The sequence below is a fragment of the Calliopsis andreniformis genome, chromosome 9 (genome assembly GCF_051401765.1).
Source record: "Calliopsis andreniformis isolate RMS-2024a chromosome 9, iyCalAndr_principal, whole genome shotgun sequence".
NCBI classification, from domain to species: Eukaryota; Metazoa; Arthropoda; class Insecta; order Hymenoptera; family Andrenidae; genus Calliopsis; species Calliopsis andreniformis.
In genome coordinates, this window is record NC_135070.1 from 10,829,493 (window position 1) to 10,854,025 (window position 24,533).

A 24,533-nucleotide genomic window follows, 5' to 3' on the forward strand; every position below is an offset into this window, starting at 1 on the left:
TCTCACGGCAATCGAAACGTGCAAAAAGATGTGCACGATAATTAGTCGGTGAGCAACGTGGAACAGAAACTGGCTTGTTAAGCCTCGACACTTTTATTCTGCGAAAGTACATGTTATTTTTCTGGCGACGGTGAAATCGTTGCTTCCAAAAAATACCAAGACTTTGTGAAATTTCTCTTTGGACTTAAAGAATAGTATTCCAAACACATTTGTGAATCACAAGCTTCGGTTAACCCTTGAGGGATATACCTATTGATTAATTCTATCACTGCAGGCGTTAATCTACCACTGCACTTTAAGTGTTTTCTTTTAGGTGTGTTTCCTGAAGATGGTTCTACCACTCACTGACGAGTTTATAAAGAGGAACACTTTTCTAAAACCAATTCATATATATAGTAATCGTGTCCCATGATAAGTCCCCTAAGAAGCATTGGTTTAAGAATTTTGTTCCAATTTCTACATTTTGTCTTTACTTCAAATCAGACAGAACTTTCCAGTAGACCTAACAAAAAGTACCTACTACACATGTCCCATGAGAAGCCCCTGAAAACCATTAGAGGCAATGCTTCTCAGGTCAGATCAATAATCTACTGATCACCTTAGTTTTGTCAAACACTAGAATCAACTGCCCTCTTAAAAGCCAAAGTTCCTAAACTACTCGTGAAGAACACAAAACCCAATTTCTCAAGAAACAATCTCACGCTACCACCAACAAACCATGCTCCATTTACCCCCAAAACCATCCCAACCTTAGAAAGTGTTAATCGAACAACAGAGCACTTCCGCTGAACGTCGCCAGCCAAAGCGCCGACTCAATCGGAAGGAAAGATTTCCGGAGTCGAGAAGGTCCGTGCTAATTGCTAATGCATCGATCACGACGAAAAGAGCGAGGCCACCGAGCCGCACAGCAGCGGGAACGTTTCAGGTTTAACGACCCGCGGAAGCTGTCGATTCTCGTGGCCGTTCGAATGCTTTCCCATTGACCTGGCACTGACAGCCAGCCGGGTAATTATTACCGAGGAACAGGATCGACGGGATCGTGATCATCGGGGGGATATCGCCATAGAGGAAGGTCTAAGCGCATTAGTCTCGCGGGTTCGACGAAGGTGAACGTGGCCGTGAACCCTTCGGCCTGCTAAACGTCGGGTGGCATTCTGGGTGACCATAATTGGTGTCCGATCGGTCCACTGGGGGAATCCATGGACGTCTGTCACAGCGACGACGGATTTTTTGGAGGAGGGAAGAAGGACGGCGGCACAGTGGTCGCGGTTCACTGTGATTGATACGGGAAATGAGGCAGACGGCTGTCGGGGAAGAGATATGCGAATCCACTTCGTGGAACCGTAACAACGCGACGAGGGAGGAATAGAGGAACGCGTGAATGCTCGCAGGGGGGCTATTTTTATGGAAGATTAATCGAGGCGACTTTGATTTCGAATTCATTCTGCGATGACACCGTGAGGGATGCAGTACCTGAGTGTAAATTAAGTGTTTTTTGGGGGACAGCTTTTTTTGGAAAACTAGTGTATAAAAATAGCTTGTTAATTATTTGTTTATAAGAAAATTCTAGTGTGATTAAAGTAACTTGAATGTAACGTAGAATTGATATTTAAGACTTCAAATTTTCTATATAATAGATACCTACAGAAAAAGAAAAGACAGAAATACGTGACTTATATCCTTATTCAATAATACTGAATACAGTACGCGTCTCTACAAACCATCCCACACAGAATTCATTCATACAGCCCAGTTTCCGGATACTGCAGTCATTCTATATTTCAGGATACTTACGAAATCGCTCAGCCAAAGCTACTGTTCTTTCAACGAAGATTTCCCGAAACCTCTCACAGCGTTACGAACACCCATCCAAAACTCAAATAATCGAAAATGGAGGTTAGCTTCCGGTACGACTGCACTTCCCTGCATGCACGCGTTCCCGCTAGTTCCACGAAAACACGCACGCACCAGAGACGGAACACAGCCTGACGAAATTCACCGCGTTAATCTTCCTAGCTCGCGCACCGGTGAATTCCAGCTATCTCCGACGAAGCACCACCACATCCGGCGGGACTGAATTTTATAGCCGGAGATAAATATATACTCTGCTGGCCAGGTATTTACGGTCGTTATTTACGGTCAAATCTGTCGAATTAACATTGCGTGTAACGTGCTCGTAAATAAAAGGCCGTGGAAACGCGGCGGGTGCACACGGCGAAGGTGCGCGCGTGAAAGCCTAGCTTCCTCTTCATTTTCATACGCCTCGATGTTTCAATTTCTTAGGCATCGCCGTGTCATTAATCGCCCACGAGCAGGGGCCTCCAATACCCTGAGCTGGGTAGAGATAAGATGCACATGGTAACATGAACCGAAAGAGGGATGCCTTGCCCGCGAAAATCAATGAGAACCTAACATTAGCGAATATCTTGGATAATACTTTACTATCCTGGGCCTACGCTAGAAAATTGAAAATTGATTGATAATACGAAGGTGGTATAAAATTGATAAGATACTGAAACACCTAGTCGTAAAAATAGGTATTCATCGGAAAGCAGAGTTACGATTCTCTTCAGAATTCGAAATTTACATGTAACAACTTTCCAGATTGGTATCACCCTTCAAAAGTGAATTTCCATGGAGAAGAGAAATTATGTCTCGTACACTATGCTCTATATTCGCAGAAAATTTCATTAAAATCTTGAAAATCTAATGAGTCGTAAACCAGGGATCTCATTACCTCTGAAACTGGACCTCGTATCATGAACTCTGCCAGTTTATAGCAGCGGTGGACTGTTATCCGCGCCACCGAACGACAAACCGCTTCCGTAGAAGGAATTACGATCCTCGGTGTCGCTGATCGTTTCTCAAAGTCACGCCTTGAATCGACGGGGGGAATTCCGGCGCCGAATATCCGCGACAGGGTTGACACTGTCTTGACACACGTCATCGAGACGAAACGCGAAAGGGGGGCGGCGGTGTCTGGCAACGCCGTCCTCGATCGCTCATAAATATTTATCGATCGATTGTATTCGAGAGCGAGATCAGCCGCGATGCCGGAATTGCGTGCACGCCGCGAGTGCATCGAATTGTGCAACGCTCGTGCACGCACCGCCGACGTAATGGCTCCGTTCGTGTTATGAAATGACGCAAGGGTACCGTAAGTTCGTTCCGCGGACTCGTTTGGCAACGCTCGCTCGACGAATGCCACAACAATTCCTGGAAAAATCGCCGCAACCGACTACTGACCAAGTGATTCCTTTACAGCGATGACTGAACGCCGCGGCAACTGTTTTGGAAACAGACGGGGTAAATGTTTTGCAAATCGACTAAAGGGATGACGAAGAATTCGTAAACACGAACTACTTGCAGATTGCCTTGGCGAAAATGTAAACGAAGGTGGGGAACGATCGAGCGGTGTGTTTCTGATGGAATGAAGAATGAATGGGCTTGGTAGCCTTTCGAGACTTTATGAATACATTTCAATTGTTCGCGCGATTTATAATCGTGTGGCGTGGCATTTTAATACACATATTAATAAATACATTCCAAAATACTAATATAAATGCTGTATTTATTCATTTTCACGAACATATAAAAGATTATAATATACTTAATAATATATTATTCGTTCTGTCATACAGTGTTAACATTTAGTCATTTATTTGACCATTACTGCAGAATAATTTTGCACCTTCAATTAATATATGAAATATATACAAATTTCGCGACATTTTGATCTAAGATCTCGAGAAATATTAAACAGACAGATTGTGCCAGTCTTCTATACTTCTACAGTCAATATAGCCATACTTCTATAGCCACAGTTCTGACTACAGAACTCTAAAGAATGCTAATACTGTATTTACCCTTGCGCTAAATACTAAATTTACTACGCAGACGTAGTCACGAAGAGTAAAGGAGTCGCTGAAGCAATAATTGAACGAACAGAGAGCTCGCGAGACAATGTACCTACCGAATGGACATCGTCGAGCACGATGCAATAATTATCCCAGAACGGGCAGGCGAGGATGCCGGTGAACGAGAGACACGCGGAAAGTCGTAAAAGGGCTGGGGCAAAAAGGGATCGCGACCGTTAACAGGACACTCGGGATAGGACAAAACGAGGCAGCGACGGTCGCGTTGTCCATTCGAAATCGATTCAGGTGGGCGAGAACCGCGCGCTTTAACGCCCACGCGATCCCACGGGATAAGCGACTAAGATCCTCTCGACCAAGTTATGTTTCTCCGTGTCCCGCGCCGCAGATAACGATCCGCCGCCATTCGCTTTCGCGAATATAGCGATATTGTCCGCTAATAATGTGACTCTCGATTGTGAGATCACGCTTTGTACTTCCCGCTCTCGTCCTAAATCCCCTCAAACCCTTTCAGATTACAGTGATAGTCTCGCTGGTAATTGGAAGAGGGTACGTTCCTTTGGAATAGTTTATCTGTAATTACAAGACGTAACGATGGAAGTACCTAATAATTTTAAACGATTCAGGTTTGTGCTTTAATTGAAACGTGGAAGACAGAACTGTATCTATGTTTAGTAACACAGTTTTCTTTGAAATGAGACAATTCTTGAATTCTGAATAACCTAGGTTAGTTAACATTTTTTAACATGAATATTCGTAGGATTTACTATTTTCTAGAGTTTTATGTTCATTGTAAATTTAAACTTCAGTTAATGGTCAGAATGATAAGCCTTTATATGCTAAGAGTTAAATCATTTGTTCCTTTTTAAAACTCTAAGGAATGTGGGGTCACTTCAAGTGAGGCGATATAATCACATTGGACCTTACAATAGAGTTTTATTCTTTCGAGGAACAGTCCCAGACACCGGATCTTTCCCAGGCCCGAAAGCATACGTGACGAAACTCAACAATTTCGCGATCCTGTGAATTCTGAAAGCGTTAAAAGAGTGTCGCTGAAGAAAGCCCATATCTTTTCACCAGTATGAAAAAGTTTATTTCTCAGAGGTTCCTAGGCAACGAGTTATTCTTCGTATCCCCCTCTAATTACAATCTTGCCGAGTAATGGGGCACGTGACTGGTATTTCTAGGCGCGCGATAGCTGCCCTTGAAAAGGGGGCATTGTTTCGTCGCGGAAGAGGTCTTCAGGGACAGAGGTGTTCAGTGGATGCAGAAAAGATATTTCCAAGCCACGTCATGCTACGCCATAGATGTTCCCCTCTTCTCTCGTCTTATGCAACTGATTGCATGTACATACAATGTAACTACCAAGTGCATGTACTTAGACTCAAAGCATAGGCGTCGAATGGGAGAAATGTCGATGTACATTAATGACCAAGTACCCGGGAATACGTAATTTCATTCGACACCCATGATTTAATGATAATTAACGACACCTGATCACTTCGGTACGTGAATATATTTCTTTGAGCGATAACTCATTTCCTGATATTACGCAAGAAAGACACTTCATTTATTACTGTTATTTTTTAAGGATTCAGTGCCTAATCAATTTAATTATACTCGCAGTCCTTCCGTTCTGGACAACGTATATGAAAGCGCATCATAAGAAAATAACAGGAATTTATTTAGTAGTAGAAACTAGCTATCTTGAAGCTGAAACAGTACCTACCACAATACATAGTGAATTTCCATTCAAAAGACACCACAACAGAATGGAATAATTTTCTAACGTGTGAAACAATCTTTACATAGCCCACCAAATTCATCTTCAGTACCTAAGATAAATCTATGGTTATAAGACACAATAAGATACCTAAGTTCATAATACTACTTTGTGAAATAGAATTCATATTTCTGAAACAAGGAGATCGAATTAAGAGAACTTTTCCATTAAAAAGACAAACAGATAAAACACAGGCCCATAATACATATGATATTAAAATTCGATACTTTAAATCAATATCTCGAAAATGGAAACATGTATGTAATCTCATTTTACTATACAACCATAGAAATAAGCTCCAAATTTTCGTGTAAGGAAAAAAGCTAAATGATATTTCCCTACCAGGTACAATTCGAATGCAAACCTTAACTAGAGACGTAGACCTACGATCAGTAGATTGACTCGCCGCAACACAGTCTTTTCTCTCCCCTTTAGCCCTTGATCGAGACACGTTTCCACGAAAGCGGCGTTCAACCGCCTCCGCGGGAAGTCACTGTTATTACTCGGCCACTGACAATGAGTTACAGTGTTATTACTTGTAGTTTTACAGCGATACCATTTCCCTGACGGCTCTGTCTGCCCGCCTTCCCTCGCAACCCTCGAGAAAGCAGTAATAGTAACTTTTACGACTGATGCAACGATCCGATGGCTGCAATGGAGAAAGAGAAACGGGGTGACAGAGTGAATTGTTGCGATTACATCGTACAGCGTTATCTTCGTTTGTTTGCTCGTTTGATTCGAGTCCATGAAAGTGAACTAGCAAGCAGAGGACTTTGCATTTTAATCTTGCATGGAATTAGGGTCGTTTAAATTACTGTTAGTAGTATCATATTATACGAGACGCGATAAAGGTAGAATGAGTTTGAGAAAGTTCCTGGCGATTTCGGAACACTCAGAATTTTAAAACGAATTGGAATTACATAGATAAACATTGGAAATTGCTAATTGCAAATGGTGTCAATATAATCGTATTAAATCAGGCAATCTAAGTTCTACTATACTTACATTTTCCTAGCAAAGGTGATAATCTTTGATACATGTACGTCAACCGAAACAAGTCTCCAAAAATCCAGGAACTCCGTTCATCCACTCATCAATGCCCACAACAGAATCGATCCCCATGACGTCGATCATTCCATATCGGTAATCAAAGGAATCTCAAATAACGCAATCTCACGACCTCTTCATCCCCGAATCTCGCCGAGGGACCGATTTCTCCAGCAGCCGCATCGACAGAAAACGACGAGCTCTCTTAGCACCGATTCAGCCACCTGTGCATCTATCTACCCAGCCTACGAACGAGCATTGCGCAACAAAAGGAAGACAGAGGCAGAGACTCGCAGGATCTCCTAAACAGGCATCGGAGAGACACGCGGCGCAGCAAGATTTACGGTGGGCCGATTACCAGCAGTTAATAGTCGCTGCGCTCAGGAAATGTTTTATTGCCGCGGGAGGGAAAAGCTGAATGACTCTTCATAAAACCGCCGGGACGTTTACAACTCGATCCACCGAGGCGGTCGCTCTCCCCTCGACACTAAAATCAAAATTTCTGAAAGTCATCCCCGCCCACCATCTCCTGCGTGCCGGTCTTCCGCCTTCCAGTTTCGAGGCGCTGTCTCTGGGCCTCCTCCTTCGTCCTCGTCGTCTTAATTACCCATCGGGCCCGCACACGGAATCGCGAGCACGATCATTTGATTGCAACATGCTCTGAATGGAGATTCAACAGGGTATTAGCGCGGTTTTCAATTATTTACAGGGTACTGACACTTTTTATGTCTGTAGGAAGATTAAAGCGAGCAGTAGTGAATTTGAGAAAGGAGTTACTCGATGTAAAGTCGTGAGGCTATGGCGAGAACATAGTAGAAGTATTTTTTTGTGGGGTTTCGCGTTGGCTTAAAAAAGAAGGGATACATAAGATGTCGAGAATGTAGGATATTGATTTCCTTTGCTCATGATTTATAGAATGAGTCGCATAAAATGTCTGAAGATGTACTCTCTAGAATTGGTGGAGGTTGTAATGAAATTCCGTAGCTTTTATGACTGTGGCCTTTGAACGACTTAATGACCAGATTTTTTTGAGGATCCTGTTAAGAAATTAATTGAACGAGAAGTTCGATTATTGTTGGCGAAATGAAGAAAGAACATTCGATCACAGAAATGCAAATGAACTGAACTATATAGAGCAGTTAAACTGAATCAACTCTAAGTGAAAAAGTTTCATATTACATCAAAATTGATGTTAAGTAACTTAGATTATGTCCTCAAGTAGGTAACATATAAAGGAATGCCATTATGTTTCACTCTAGCGATCCAAGAAGTTCTCTCTATTTTTTAAAAATACCTACACTTATCATTAATGAATATGTACATACATGTTAGCTCACTTTGGAATGTGGAAGAGGATTTCACCTTAACAATTTAACACTTTGAATCAATCTACCTTTATCTAACTGTAGGCATTTGTCTTTTAAAATGCTCCATCAGCAAACTGTGAATACTGAGATCAATTTTTCAAAGACCTACGTAAGTCGCTCGATGCGTCCTCAGTTCCTGTGAATAGACTCTGTACCAGGTCGTAAAAGGAACCCGTTATGTAGTGCAAAAACACGGAGAATGGAAATGCAGAGTGGAAGGACTCGTTAGAGTTCAATCTCAAGTCCTGATCACAATGCGGCAAGAAATTATTTACAGATACACTGTGCCTGGCCGAGATACGTGTCTGACTCAGTCAAACAGGTGATACAAGCTTTTCCTGCGTGGGACGACTTGGGAATTGATACGCGTCGTGTCCATAGGAATACGTATATTTTTTCGAACAAACTGCAAACGTTAAAACAGCGAACTGATGACGACAGTGTTAATTTTCTGACTTTTCTGAGTGTGATGGCAACACGTCAGTATGTGTGTTCACGTTTGATTGATGCTGTTGTGTGTCAAACGAACTTTCTCTAAATCGACTATCGCACAGGATTGAGTCACAATGAAAAGAGTAAACTTGTTCTTGCATGATGCATCCACGTTGCGCATTTTTAGAGAACAGAAACTTGGATCAATTGACTGGACACTGTTGCCCTTTTTTAACACTGTGAAACGACAACCAAATCTCCCAAGTAGAATATATGAAAATATACTATGTTTTATTTGATAAAATAAAGAATAGTCAGAGTAAGGTTTCAGTGAAATATACCTTTCAACTATTTAAGAAGAATAATAGAATTATCTGGAACTGTCTATAAGTTTAAAATGAAATAAAAATGTTAATCTAAATTCTGACCTGAATGACAGATACTCTCGACACAACGTTCGAACTCCAAACTCAACCTGTCAATTCCTGATTCCAAGTTCATTTCCTTCAACATTCATTGAGTTCGAACTAGTCTCAACGATCGCCACACCATAGACAGAGTTTCCATAGAAGTCGTAAAACGACTCTTAGGGAAGCGGAAGTCAGTTCAACGTTAGAGTGTCCGCCGACACTCGATGCGTCGTGAATGCCCATTGACTAGTTTCGTTGATTCGCATCGAGTTCAATGGAACCAAGATATTCCACCTTTCGCCTATGTATCGCGTTACACGCTACTTTCCTTCGCCTGGCTTCGTCAGGTAGTGCGCGTTCCGCGGATCGAAACTGTTTTAAACTTGCAACGATACACCCACACGCCGTGTGATACCCTATCTTTCAAGTGGTACAACTAGGGTGGACGTCTATACGTATAAGAATAAAAGACTATAGCCCGAGTGCAACAACGCAATCGTGCAAAATATTTCGTTTCGAGCGTCACACGACGATACGTTTATCGCAAATATCGAAACAATGTAGAAACAAGTATCTAGAATTTATAGAGTATGATAGAAGGATAATATGACTCTGAAAATATGTTTACTGGAGATGTAGTATGAGCACAGATTGAATAACAGAATGTTGGTATCGGTGCAAATATGTCATTCGATATTATATTATGTAAGCATTTAATCTCTCGGTTATATGGAAGATAGACATATGATGAAGACCACAAATTTGTATAAACTGTAGGTATACTCAATTTAATGTAATTAACATAGTAACTGTTAGTAAACCTAATTAATAGGACCTTCGAGTATCTCCAGTTTCTCTGTAAAAGGCTAACGCACGAGGCTCGTCCTGCTTCAGCGCACTACACAGCGAGGTATTTTTCTGAAGGGTTACAGGGGGTGAGCGTTTGCATAAAATGGTCGCTGCGTCTTTCTCGTTTAGCCCGACCTTAATTACGAGCCGGACACGAGGTTGTTATAGGTATCGGCCGAACGGAAATAATTAATGCTTGAAGTCCTTTAGCAGCTTCCCCAGAGAAGCTCCTCGATGAAAAATAGTTCTCGCAGCCTTTGTTCGTGGGGGCAGATGCATCGATATTTTTGGAGAGAAAAGACGCAGATTCGTGAACGCTTTAAAGCGATATCTGGTCGCGTTAATGTTCCTATGGTTTATTTGCACACTTGCACAACAATAAGCAACCAGAGATGGAATTTCAATGACAATGGTCAGTCACAAATGACGAAGTTTAACATTCTTTTTTAAATTTCGTGTCTTTTTCTCTTCTGTGAAATTCGATAAGCGTCTTACTTTTTTACGAAAGCCATATTTTTGATATTAAATTTAAAAGGAGTGTATACGTAATCGATGACATTTTAATTACCCTCTAACTCTGGAAATTTAAGGTGATCCCTGGGAAAAGGTACGGGACGTTAAATGAAAGATTCAGGGCTGCGAAGAGTACTTAATATTGTACTTATGATAGAAAGGAGCAATAAAATAATATCGACTGGCATCTTTTGTTCTCTCCTTACGAGAAAGCGATACGAGTTATTTTCGCAGAATCGTGAAAGTTATAAAAAAGTGAAAATTATGCTCCCCTAAAATTCCTCGGGACCATCGACAAGAAAAAATCCTCCGTATAAAACCTGGCAATAATTGACAAAAGTTCTCGACGTTGATCGTATCTCCCGCATATAACGATCGTTCTCGAGAGGTTATCACTGGATGTTTGCTGAACCAGAAATAAGTTCGTTACCGTCTTTACCTCCGGCCTGTCACATTACAGGCTTAAAGACAACGGCGGTTCACTTTCCGCAATGCCTTTCACTGTTCCTCCTGATCAGCCCGACGGAACAACATAGCTTTTGACGAAAAACATCCGAAAGATTTCAAGACACGGAATGCACGATCGTAAAGTAAAAATAAACTGTGCCGACTAAACGCAATGATATGCGCTAAAGCAGGAACGACTGTCTCGAAATAGCAAAAATCGAGTCATTCTAAAAGCTGACTATTTGGTGAAGTTTATTTTTATGCTGGGCAACTCTGAAGAAGCAATTAAAATTCCCCTTTTAAAAATAGTCGGTCGTATACGATTCCTCCTCTTCCTAAATTAATGTGCACATACTCGCAAGAGTATAGAGGTTCTTTCTTAATAAAATGGGAACAGAAATTTTTAGTGTTTTTTGAAAATTACTGACTGGGAGAAAAGAAGTACCTATGTATTCTCTATGTAATGTATTAAATGTTGAAATATCAGAAGCTTTTTAATTGTCACTAAAACTCCATTATAGAAGAAGGTATAGAAGATAAGCAAGACGAGCCAAAAACGCAGCACACTTTTTCGTCGCGATACCCGTAACTGTTCCCTGATGAACAATCGGGACGGAGATACAGGCCAAGTTAATCCGTTACGATGATTTATCGGATTATTAACGCCACGCAAAACAACGTCGTTAAATTCGGTTCTTCTGCGTCCCATGGTCGGTAGAAGACGCGCGCTTAATTATCAATTACCCCAGGGCCCTCCCACGAAAAGCAATTGCAATCACTGGTCCCCGGTCACGAGGCCAGAGGCGTACGATGCGAGTACCAGACATTCTCTCCTCCCCCGCCCTTTTCTCTCTACCATCAACCCGAAAAGATTTATTTCGAGCGTGTGTATGCGGATGAAGAACAATGCGAGAATTGGGGAAGTGTGCCACGGAGAGGCTGGGGAGCTCCACGACTGTTTGTCGAACGACGAAACACACCTGGACGCGCAGCGTGGCGCATCCACGTGATGTCCAACGATGACGGCGAATGATTCCTACACGACAAGCCGAAACCAGACAGGATTTTTCCCGCGATCACGTGAAACCCGACGCCTGTGATTGATCTACCTCTTCCAACCGATCGTACATCATCTGTTGACGGTGATTTCTATGGGAGCCTCGCAAATAGACACGTGTATTAAATTATACTTTGCTGGTAGGTCCGACGCTTCGGTTGATAAGATGATCACTGCGAAAGTTTCACGCCGTCTAAATGTTTCTAACCAAGTTTTCGTAACCTGTTCCTAAAATGATTTATGAATCCTCTGAGAAAGAAGGACACATGATACAAGGCGATGATGAAATCCCAAAGTTCTAAGGAATTTGAAATTTAGCAGAAATATAGTCCAAGTAGGAAGACATGTATCAACCAATAAAACAAGTTTTCATAGTGTAACTATTAAACATCTACCATTAAGCATCTACGCTCGAGCCATTAAGAGTAGGTACACACAGAAAGATTCTCAATCATTGTCTCGTTACTCTATCATGCTATGTCCACACGAGGTTCAACCAATCAGACCAAAGTTCCTATATCATCCAAAACTAACCCAAGACTCAACCAACTTTCTCAAACGAACGGAACCGCATTACCGACATCTCCCTCGAAGGCAAACGAGGAAACGATAAACTGTCGCGATGATCGAGATGCTCGCGGGCCGATTTCCCGCGCGAGTTCGCCGAACGATACAAATCGACCTTATAAGCGATTTCCAAAGCGCCTTATCTCGAGAGCCGCGGAGATTTACGTGACGAGGAACAATGTACGATGGAAATATTAATCGTGGCAGGACGAGGTCGAGGGGGCCCGAGACGGCAGCCACCTACCCATTTGTTGCTCGACTTCCTACGTGGCTGGGACTCCTCGAGCGCCTACCTGAACTCTAGTGCCCTTGTTAGTCGGTTATTATTATACCCGGGTGGAACACCTACCGCGATCCTCGTGATCGATCGTGCGCCAGGAGACCGCGAACGAGCCGAGAGATCTCGGAAGCTTGGGCGGGTACGCGCTCTGTGTACGTGTACGTGTGGACCTCGCTAAGCCAGCGGAGCCGAGCGAGATTCGACCTCCGCTTGCCTCCGTTCGCGACTCTGCTTTCTATGCATTGTAGTACAAGAAGCGGCGATTTTTCGACGGGGCAAATGTTAGCGCGACTTTCGCTTCCGCGTTACATCAGGGCCGCTTGAAAATTGAGTTGACTTTCATAAATATCGTTAGCGGGGCCCTGGCTGTCAGCGTATCGCGCGGAGAGCATCGGCATCGGGATCTCAACGTCGCCGCGGATTAAAGTCGGAATAAATCATTCGAACGTCGCTATGGCGGCGGCGGTGGCTCGTGGTATCCTTCTACGATGCAAATGAGCTCTAACAGTGCGTTCGCGTCATTTATCTCGTAGCCTGGGGAACGGCCAGGGATCCGTCGAGTACCGTATGCATCGGGGAACCGAGGAACTCGGCAAACAAAATTATCGTCTGTCTAATGCTGGCACGTACGGCTTATCAAGTGAACCCTGTGTCAGTGAGCACCTAGCGTGATCGTATTATGATACTGGGATGCGGGGAATGCACTTTAGAATCGGCGACGATTGAAATACTATAGATCAAGGGGAAGGAGCCTGATCTGTCTGTCGTTTCGCGAGTTAACATATCGATTAAATGATCTTGATCGGCTAGCAGGCCCAGAATGTTATATTTTCTTTTATCTAGTTGACCTAGTATCTAATGCATTTTAGATGTTCTAGATTCTCGTTTATTCTATTTTCACGGCTATCTGGAGTGATTTTTTGTTTGCGTACTTGTCCATCGAACATGTGATACAAACTCTGTTTTATGGTACAGTAGATAGCAGATGGAAAACCATGTACTTTGAAATCATGTTTCTACTGTGAAAGTAGAAGTAGTCGTTCGAGTCAGACAACGCGTAAGTAATATTTTGCATTAGTTAGTCTTCTGTATTGTAACTATACGTTGTCATCAAATGTTGGCTTATTCGACAGCGTCAATTCCACCCCAAAATGAATCGCGAAAAAAATTCATGAACCTCTGTACAGATGTTTAAACACGGAAAATATTTGGAGAAAACCCACCCTTTCTTTCTTGCTCCGCTACCAAGTAACATAGTGGTTCCCGCGAAAATTCAATTCAGGGATACGAAAGAAGGGACCTTGCCCTTCAAAATAAGCTTAGGCTCACTGTTGTGCAATTTTTTTTCGCAAAGTTACAGCAGCTCAAAGATTCACAATTTTTCAGCTGAGAAATGTCCCTTTAATTCTAACCAATAAAAAAAATTACTAAAAAGTCGTCTTACATCGAACTCATTAGCCACAGACATTCACAGCAACTATGCGTTAATTGCGAACCAATTACACGACAGAAAAGGATCACACGCTCATCGTCATATAGAGTGATCAAGTGACCAAAGCTCATTCCCGTACTCTTTTAAACACTGTCAATCATCTCGCGCCTTTTCCAGGATTCTTCTACCGCTTTAAATTTTTACAACACCATCCCAACTATTTTTATATCTGCCCGCGTGAAATCACTCGCGACGCTGTCCAGCAAAAAGCGAAGGAAAGCGTCGGATCGTTCGGCACGTGGTCGGAAGGCAGAAACGAAAGGAGACCGAGGCGGCTCTTTTTGTATCTGTTCATCCCGTCGTATGCGAGGAACACGGTGCACACCGCGATCGTGATGTCAATCACCGATGAAGACAGTCACCGTGCCGACTGTCACTGCAGCGATCCCCGTGACAGCAGCACGCGCCTTAAGCCGCATTCACAAGACAGGAGGACCAGTGGCAGGGCTTGAGCAATAAATTCTCCGCGGATGCTACTTGCATGTTTCTTGTTACACGGCTTAACCGATGTAAATGCCTGGTTTGTTCGGGCTAGGACTTAATTAATCTTCTTCTCTCCCCTCCATCCCCTCCTCTCGCCCCTAGCACCGATCAACGAATCATTAATCATCGATTGTTCCGTGAATGCTCGTAGATAGCGCCGATCTAAACGGTGACCCTCGTCACTTGATTAGAGGCTTCGTGATGCTTCACTTTTGCATAAGCTGATGATTTTGTAATACCAATCCAATTTGATTGAGACTCCCTTTTTGTTGCACCGAAAAAACGAGGAGTGGCTCTAGACTCTATCTTGGTCTAAGAGTCTGAGAATAATCAATCTTAGTGAGCAAATTGATGTGCGTATAGTAGGTACTAGGACAGTACTATATGTATATTTAATAGTAAAATTTTTATCGAAATTGTAACTATCCTAGTTTGCGCTGGATTTACTCGGAAAAGAGTATTTTATGCGACGCAAGAACTGTCTGTAAAGCTTTGTTATTGCAAGTCGGCGCAAAAATCACGACGTAGAAACCGCGACAACTGTCCCCTCGTTCCTCGCGGTTAGCTTTCGGTCAACTAACTCTTCAAGAGAGCAGAGGGTCGTGGTTTCAAAATGGCCGATGGACCGCGAAGATGCGTATGTAATGAGGCGAATCGAAACTGCCTACTGCATTAGAATGGCATTCGTACCAATGCACCGTATACGAGTCGTTACAGTCTACAGGCATTTCGTTTTAACAGAACTGATTTCCAGTAAAAGCAAACTAAAATATTTAAATTACAAATGTTTAGTATCGTAATATGGACCAATACCTTGATTGATTATTTTAAGGAAGAATCTGTGGTTACAGTTACAAGAAAAGACCTATTCGTCATCCATTTAATAGGAACAGCTTCACAGTCCACCTCAGAGATACATATCAACAAGTAGACCATAAACATACACCTAAACATATCACAAAGTGTTGTAAATAACACAAAGAATCAATCGCCAAGTCACCAAATCCAAATTAGAAAAATCAAGATAAATTCACGAAAACAAAATATTATCAGTCACAACTTTACCTCATGACGTAACCACTTCCCAACGAGTGCATCTATGTCTGGACAACAATCGTGCATATCTTAATACCCTGTAGAGACCCCAATATCTATTCGACCACCCCCAAGCAGACAAATCCCAAGTACTGAAATACCGAAACCATTGACCAGACGCACTCAATGGATTCTTGTACTTTAAACGACCACCGATATCACCAACTCAGACGATTCCCTCTCTCACTCTTAAACAGACTTCAATGCTCCACAGCATGCCTCTCTCTTACAAACTAGAAGCTCTATCTAGAAACTAATCGATACTCGCGCCTAAACGCTACGTAAAAACGCTGGGAATGGATAATTTGGTAGATTAGAACGCGTTCGGTAGACGGGTTATGCGCGCTTTAGCTGTTACGTTCCGCTAACTTCCCCAGTAAACCTCGTGTCGAAATGCTAGCTGCCTTCGAACGAACTTTACGCGGCTCTCTGCTAGATACGCCTAGAAAACGTGTATCTCCTGCTGTATCTGCGCGCCGTGCAATGAATGGATGCGTTCCCTCGCGGCTGGATAATTGGGGAGATTATACCGCGTGCACTCGACGTGCTGTGCACTTTAACGTCCGTCTTTTGCCAGCGAACCGCTAGCCAGTTTGTCCCAGTGCCTTTTACACAGGCTGCCAGAGCCCCTTGCCGCCGTGGCGCTATCTGCTCCACCGGTTGCCATTAAAAACGATGAAATAGGGCTGTCGAAACAGCTACACCGTGGCGCAATCGTTATTTTTCTGGGGGGAGGAAAGAGCAGAACGATGCAGCTAAGCTCGCATTTACAGCGCCTGTGTTTAATGCGGAGATAATTGGCCGTTCTTGCTGGTTGACGTATCTGTTAACGTTGGAGATGGCGCTTGTTGAAATACTGTGCTTTGTCTACGCTTAGATTATGCATTTTACATGGGCACTGGATGTGAGGGAAGAGAACTGTGAATAATCTTGTTGGAATTGAACTTTTGTTTAGAGATTTCCTTTTCTGAATCCTTAAAGATTTTTGTATTAGAATTATTATTCAAGGAAGGTCATTGATTAAACGACTCTGTTTACTTAGAAAATGTGGGACTGTTAGAAAGCAAAAAGGTAATAGCGCTAAATCATAGGTGAAATATTACCTTATTATAAATTCATTCATGGATCACTGTATCTTGAAATTATTCAGAGCAAACAAGTCGAGCTTGTTACTCACTGTCATATTTTTGATAGACCCAAACTGGGCTACCAGCACAGGAGTTTATCTCAGGAACGTGCCCTCGCTATAAACTCGTCAGTGAATCGTGAGTTTATAGTGAAGAACGACTATCCTAGTATTTATTACAAATAAAATCAATAAATACATATCTGGTTCAGAACTATCCCAATTGAAAGCTTCAAGAAAAATAAGCGATGGTAATACACAAGGTAATAAAAACCTACTTTCATAATTCACGCATCGATCGTTCGTGGAACATTCAAAGGCAGAACATCCATCTTGGAAGTGTTAACTACGACACAGCCTCGTTTCCATATCCGTACGTCAATTAGGCGCTCGTGCCGAATTCTAAAGTGCAATATCTGGTCGCGCGAGGCAGCGAGGAACAAGAATGTTCGCAGCCAGTGTCTGCGTAAGAACAGGATCTACGGAGATCGATATCGATGTGGATCAGTGTGGCAGTGGTGCGCTCGGAAGCCAACGCGCGACTATACATGGGGCCAGGAGATCGTTAAATCCGCTATCCGACAGCGATACTGTAACTCCTTTGCGCCGATATATCGCGCCCGCTATAAAATCCCATTGTAAACGGTACGGGCTGGCCTAATCTCGCACTGGTGCCTCGTATTTTCCTTTTGTATAGGGGCTCATTTACCGATCGCGCTGCGGATTTTGTCAGGTGCCTTTTCCGTGTTGCCGCGTCGAATAAATTTCAATCTGATAGGAACTGTGTTGCAAAAGTCGAATGGTGTTGCAACGTCAAGGAAAATCATACAAAATTATAGTTACAATTTTCACTCAGAGTTACAGTTCTCCACTTTTTTCCTCCTCAGCGTATTTATTGTATCAGCGAAGCTCGTTTTATTACGACGCTGGTCAGGGAATCTTCACGCGTCAAACTTACGTGGGTTTTAGTTATTTGAGTAAAATACCTACAAAAGTATTAGAACTTCCATTTTACAATATGAATGGTCAATGATCGGGAAGTTTAAGAGGTTTTAATTTTAGCTCTACGCTAAAATGGGGCAATTTCGCTGTGTCTGACTCTGGACTTGTTCTACTGAATCTTCTATGCCTGACTCAAGACTTATTCTACTGATTTGTTAGTTTCTTAAATTTTCAGTTTTTATTTGTTCCAATATCGAGACTCTGGGACAGATCAGTTTTACATGAGGATCCAAAAAACAAAAAAAATTATGACTGAAGTATATTTGCACCTATGCACTTTCTACGATCCTTCCTTTCGAGCACGATGTAAATATTTCTGTCCCCCAGAGTCTTTCGTTGCCACGCTCGCCAGCTTCCCAACGTCTGTACCGTGTCATCTTAGATAGCGATAAAATTTCCACATAGCAAAGGATGCGTCGTCAACGGTGAATTGCATAACCTATCGATAATGATCGTCAGATTCGACTCTCGATACGCGTGCGATCGATCGCGGGACCGAAAACCGGCTGGTAAGCGCGTAGGTACAAATCGGTGGCACGGCTTCCTGTATCGTATTATTTATTGAATCTATGCGGTAACGGTGCATGCATCCACGTGCATCTGTGTGCGACGCTCTCCCGATGCGCGGGCATTGTTTACACCGCGCCGCGTCGTGCTGCATGCACCGTATGGTGCAACTTGTAGCCACTGAAATGGCGTTCCATGAATGTGTGAAACGCACGGCACGAAACCGTCTACACGATACAAATAGAACCGCGTTACCAGACGACACATCCCCTTGTTTATTGGCGATTTTAACCGCGAATTGTTGCAAGTAAATTGCCACGTAACGCGTCGCCACAAATTGCTCGAGGTACTTACAAATTTCTCTTATTAACTCGTTGAAGATCAACACTTTCCCATGAGTCTTTTCCCTTTTCTTGTTTCAATCACTGGAAAAATTAGACATTGACAGTGCTCTATAGAAGAAACAGCATGGATAATGATGTGAAAAAGAAAGGAGAACCTTTCGAGATCTGAATGATTCCAGTATGAACTAAACTGTACCTGCTATTAATGTAAAACTGAGTAAAACTATTCAATTGACAAATACAGAATAAGTTTTCCCTAAATTACGTGAAACGTAAGCTTAAAAGCAAGGTAAATTCAAATATCACAAAATTCTACAAAACACTAAATTCACAAAATTCTAGACTTTTCCAACAAGAGGAGAAAATTACAGAAAGATTGAAAAATTTCACCAACTATGACTAGTCTTTAATTTCTTTTCATACAGGAAATGGTCTCTGGCTTCCCTACTTCGACCGCTTACGCATATCGTGTGCCAGCCGCGTGTCAACAAACCCAGAGCACGTGATGAATGAAATTTATGAATGAATCGTGGAATATCGGCGGCTACGGCGTAGTACGGAGCAGCGCTCGAAAAATTCTCTCGAGTGTCGCTTGTCCAAGGACTAATCCCGAAAACGCCAGGTATGCCAGCCTGGGCCACGGTTCGGGGCCTTTTACGCGACAGGTGCAAACATTTGGGGGCCAACGCAAAAAAGGAAGCCAGTAATTGTAAGGCCCGGGTAGAAAAACCAGTTTGCTAAAAACAACCTGGTCTCGATCGTGTCTTGTTGCGGGGCTACCGAATAAGACGGGACGAGTCAGTGTACCGTGCGTACACCGTGGCAGCGTATAAGGAATACGTTGGATTCCCTTTTGGAGATGGGAAAATATATACGCGCGGTACGTGGTAGCCGCGAACCACGGCGGCGTCTTTTTTTCGTTCATTTAATCAGCTGGAACGTATCTCGATCCTTAAACGATTCTTGAAAAATGGGATCCTGTTGGAATCCAGGCGAAAGACGCCAAGACTGTTATACTGGCACCGTGTAATGCGTTTCGGTATCGGTCTGTTGCCGCAAACTGGCGAATGATAAAGTTTTAAAGGGGAATTAAATTGACGAATCAGTGACGTGGATTGAATACTGGGATACTTTCTGTTTTTTATTGTTTGAGGACGTGATATGATCAAGTTGTTTGCTCTATGCGTGACACAGCTACCTACAGATTTGTGGGTATTTGAATGAAAAAGGAAAAAGTAAATTGGAGATGTTACGTTTCTTTGAAACAAGTACAGTTTTAAAAAATAGAGTTTGAAGTTTTTTTTTTTGAAGGAAGAGATTGCACCTCCATAACTTCGGTGCAATATTTCACTTTTTTGTGTAGGAAGAACTATAATTGAATGTCAAGGAAAGGGTAGTTGAATGACTCAGGAAGAAAGTAGATGAAACACGATAAGTGAAAAGTACTCTGCTTCGTTTGAAACCATTTTGAAATAAAATCCTGCAATTAAGAGAAAGTTCCGTATGGTTTCGTATACTAGGATAAATACCTGATCTGCAGCCACGATAATTTGTCAGTATGTAGAGCAACAAATGTACAAGCGTTGTAACATACAGAAACCACGAACAAGAACGACCATATTTCAATCACGTTTATCAAACACAGTGACAGCAGTATTTTCTTGAAATGCAATTAGAGAAAAATGATACCCTAAAAGTCAGAGTCGTACATAAAATCAATGAACATAAACCGCTACAAAAAGCTACTGACTGTCTTTCCAATAAGCTCCCACCTCTCATATACTCCTGCGTTGCCCCTTGAAAACCAATCAAGAAAACTGAATGGCTGTTGGAGCAACCAGCGTGCACCGTAACCGTACCTTTCCCATTCTTCGCCGCTAAATCTACTCCACGGCGAAGGCGAGCTGATCAAAAGCATTCCAGGAGAGCGTGATCGGCGCGGCGCGGCGCGACAAAGGTCGTCGACTCCCAAAAGCGTGTAAAATCCGAAAAAGGAGCAGCACGATGTTGGTCGCGATCGCGACGAGGCCGACGCAATCGCCTGCTCGACGAGTCGTGCATTTGAACCGACCTGACCTTACCTAACCCAAATCCTCCGTCGGAATCGGTCGGCTCCAGGCCGATCGCGCACCGACCTGACCTTCCTTAACCCGATTCTTCTGGAATACGGTAACGAACCGCACGCGAACACGTCGAAGCGGAAATCCTACGACAAGGCCCGTTAGCCGCGTATTTGAATTGAATAACGATCGCCTTTAAATTCGAATCTAGGCGAGTGCGCGCGCGAGCTCGCCTTCACTCGACCGACTGGCTCTGGCTGAGGCCACGTTCACGGATCGTCGTGTTCACCTGTCGCAGCTAGAGCGGAATCCTCATTGAGATTCCGCTGTGGCCTTTTTATATTAACCGTCCACGGGAAGCCATTGTTCTCCGCATCGTAAATTATTGCCACTGGTACGCCGAGTCGAATCGCTCAAAAAATCCTGTATAAATCATTCGGCATTAGAAGGTCACGTCGCCCGATTGTGCTGGTTATTTTGCTCGGTGTATTTAGTATCTCGTTAGACGCGACAATAGGGAGAGTTATGTGGAAACGGCCACCACTGGTTCGTAGTTCCTTGTCGTTCAGCGGAACGGAACAGTCGAACTGGAGTTATCTGGTGGATAAGTAGACGATTTTCGTGATATTGAGAAGTAGATATATTGGGCTGTAAATGCGTGAAGGGGGAAAAGGAAAGATGATTTAGGGGAGATGATAGGGAAAGTGTGTGAAGAAGAAATCCTTGGAAAGGTCAAGATAAGCGATGATACGTACAGGGTATTTCAACAACTACTGTAGAAAATTGAGATTCCTCGGGAGATTACTCTGAGTAAAAAGCATCATATGAACATAAATCCTAGTTTCACTAGTGATTGTGAGTCGGAATAAAATCATACGACGTTATCTTTAGGAAATGAAACAAGATAGTAAAATATCAAATATTAGTAATTTGCAGTTCAGTTTTATGATAATTAAATCCTGTATGAAGATAATGAAGAAGCAGATTATCGTGGTAAAAACACTATTATTTGGAGAATAAACTTGATGTAGTATGAAGCATAGACAGAAAGGTATTTCAACAGAATCACAATAGGAGACATTCAAATTTTTCCTTCAACTCTAAATAGCGAACAAGCTTACAGTTATACTCGATGCGTTTTCTGACTACTATTTTTGAACTTGTCTCGATAAATAGTTCAGACATATTCGTCAAACTATTTCACCAAATTATCTCACCAATATACCAAATACAATGTTCCACAGTAGCCTCAAACAATCCTCAAATTTTAATTAAATTATCATAATTGCACTTATCTAACATTACTGCCCTAAACATTCTAAACAGTATCATCAAAAAACAAGCGATAGGAACCGTATCACCGTATCACCCCAACCATCTCAACACTTCGTGAAACAATTCGCGAGCTCTTCCAAAGCTGCACAAAAGAACCGAGCTCATTCTTCCCTCAATTAACGATGAAAGTTTCCTACGCGATGGAGGCACGCGATACGGTTACAGCTTCATCGGGAACAGAGGGGCACTGTTTGTTTCTCTCGACAGATTCCCCGGCGGTCCAAGAAGAACGGCGCTATTCGCTGGCGCAAAAAGTCGCTAAATGAAAATCGGCTTACTTCGAAACGCGCGAGCTCAGCTCGATCCAGACTTCGCTTCACCGAGCAAATGATTCATCGTGACTTTCACAATGAACATCGTCTGCCTAACGCCGCCCCCAGGGGGAAGGAGAACAAGAAAAAGTCCATCCTCGTGTTCTCCACGGTTAGACCACGACCAGGAGTGTGTATAAACTGAAATAGTCGTGTTTACAGGCCGTCGACGGAAGGTAAATATAAAAGGCGACGCGATGCGGTCGAGGCACTTGCGCCGCGACGCGCGGTCGCTTGAAAAAATGCAAAAGGAAACATTGAAACGGGAGAATGCGTTTGTCGTAGGCCCCACGGGGGCCTCGCTATGCCTTTAACGATGCTCGACAAGAATTATGCCAGCAAGAGTACATAAACCCCAGCTAGAATGCGGATTTTGTTGTTCGCGTTGTCCATGACACTGATTGCTAAAGATGTCCAGTCATCGGTGTCGGTAACTATCGGTGACTTGAACGAGCGCACAAGACACCAGCACGATGGCCTACCCCGTACTTGTCGCGTGCCTCTGCGTTTTTTTACAACCTCCGAATCGTTCTTTTTCAATTTCCTCTTGGATGGTTAAATCGGAATGATCGACAGGGTGAATGACCATGTTCTAACGCTATGGCGAGAGAAGAGGTAAATATAAGGGAAAATTAATTGAGGCACGTGGTAGGAAGTTTCTCAAATTTGAAAGCCTGAACTCTATAAAAATATAGATTTAACTAGGGTTGCTGCAGGAACTCCTTCCTTGGACATACTGGAGGAACTGGGAGATGAGTGAAGAAATAAAGGGTCCTATTAGTGGAGGTCTAGACCCTACACCAGAGCGAGATCTTATCAGCACAGTTACTTCTTCCCTCATCTCCCAATTTCCATCATTATACCTAAGGAGAGAATTCTCGTGGCAACCTTTAAAATAAAAATAATAAAAAGAGAAAAGAAATCATTTAACTCTTGTATACAGAATTTTACCAGATCCACCTCACAATTCACTGTTACTCGCTCGTGGGTTTCGAGCAGTTTAAAAGAAACTACTCTAAATAAACTAATAAGGTACAGCTGTAACGGTTCCCAGTCCAGTGCACCCATCACTGGACCCAATTACAGTTACAGTTTCACAACCACCATTCCTCACAATATCACTAATGAAAAAAAGAACGATGATAAAAGTTTCCAAAAGAAAAAACACCCTTAAACAGGGGACCAAAATCGACGCAGGAAGAAAAGAAGAACGAGGATAGCTTGTTACTCTCTTGCAACCGTCGACGTTTGACAGACGTGGCCCTTAAGGGCCCCTCATGGCCCGAGGGGCCCTGTTCGAGGAAGATATATTTAGACGGGGGACCCTCGAAACGGCCCGCTTCGTCAGGTACCAGGATGCATGGATAAATTTCGCGGGGAAAGTGGGCGATTTGCGGGCGAGCTGTGCTAGCATAAAACAGAAATCGAAGTCGACGATCCCGTTGTAACCTGTGAATAATTTACAGCTGGTGCGAAACGTTCGCGACTAGACATAACTCACGCGGGCAAATCAGTCTGTCAAATAAACGTACGCGGCCGTGAATGTACATTTTCACCATCCACTCGCTCGCTAACGCATGTCCTAGTGAGATTTTAACGCTAATCCACGTCATGTATCCATCAATAATCCGGGATCATTAAGCGGGGACCTTTTTTCTTGTAGAAAAACTCGAATAATTTGTGATCCCTGCCAGCGGGGATCTCGACGTGGCTCGTGACGGATATTGGCGGTGCAAGTTTCCCTTTTACGCGATAGAAGACGATGCAAACCGATTTCGTATGACCATTCACGCTGTTTCGCTATCGTTCAGACTGCTGTGAAAGCTCTCCTCGTTGGTAAACTCGAGGGGGGACTTCAGCTTTCGTATTCTGTATGAAGTTTGATGTGACGAATGTGGGAACACGATTTCCGAGAATAAGTTTAAGTAATTTCTACATAGACTAGGTTTAGGGGTAATTGTTCATTCTTTTCCTATATCCTTTTCGTACTAAGTGATATGAGAAATTTATGATACTTGTTATTTTTGTTAAGAGAATGGGGTGATATGACAATTTCTGCTTCGGAGTTTATGAAACTGGACGAGACAAATTAGTAAATATCCCAAAAAAGTATGAGGTGAAAATTCACTACTCTGTATACAAAGGAATACT

At 42.9% G+C, this 24,533-nt stretch overlaps 1 protein-coding gene across 1 annotated transcript in view; it reads right to left on the bottom strand.

The window, feature by feature from the left end:
- LOC143183842 (ras-related and estrogen-regulated growth inhibitor) overlaps nucleotides 1–24,533 on the bottom strand; it is a 58,151-nt gene that overhangs the window by 11,552 nt on the left and 22,066 nt on the right. The gene's annotated exons all lie outside the window — the stretch shown is intronic.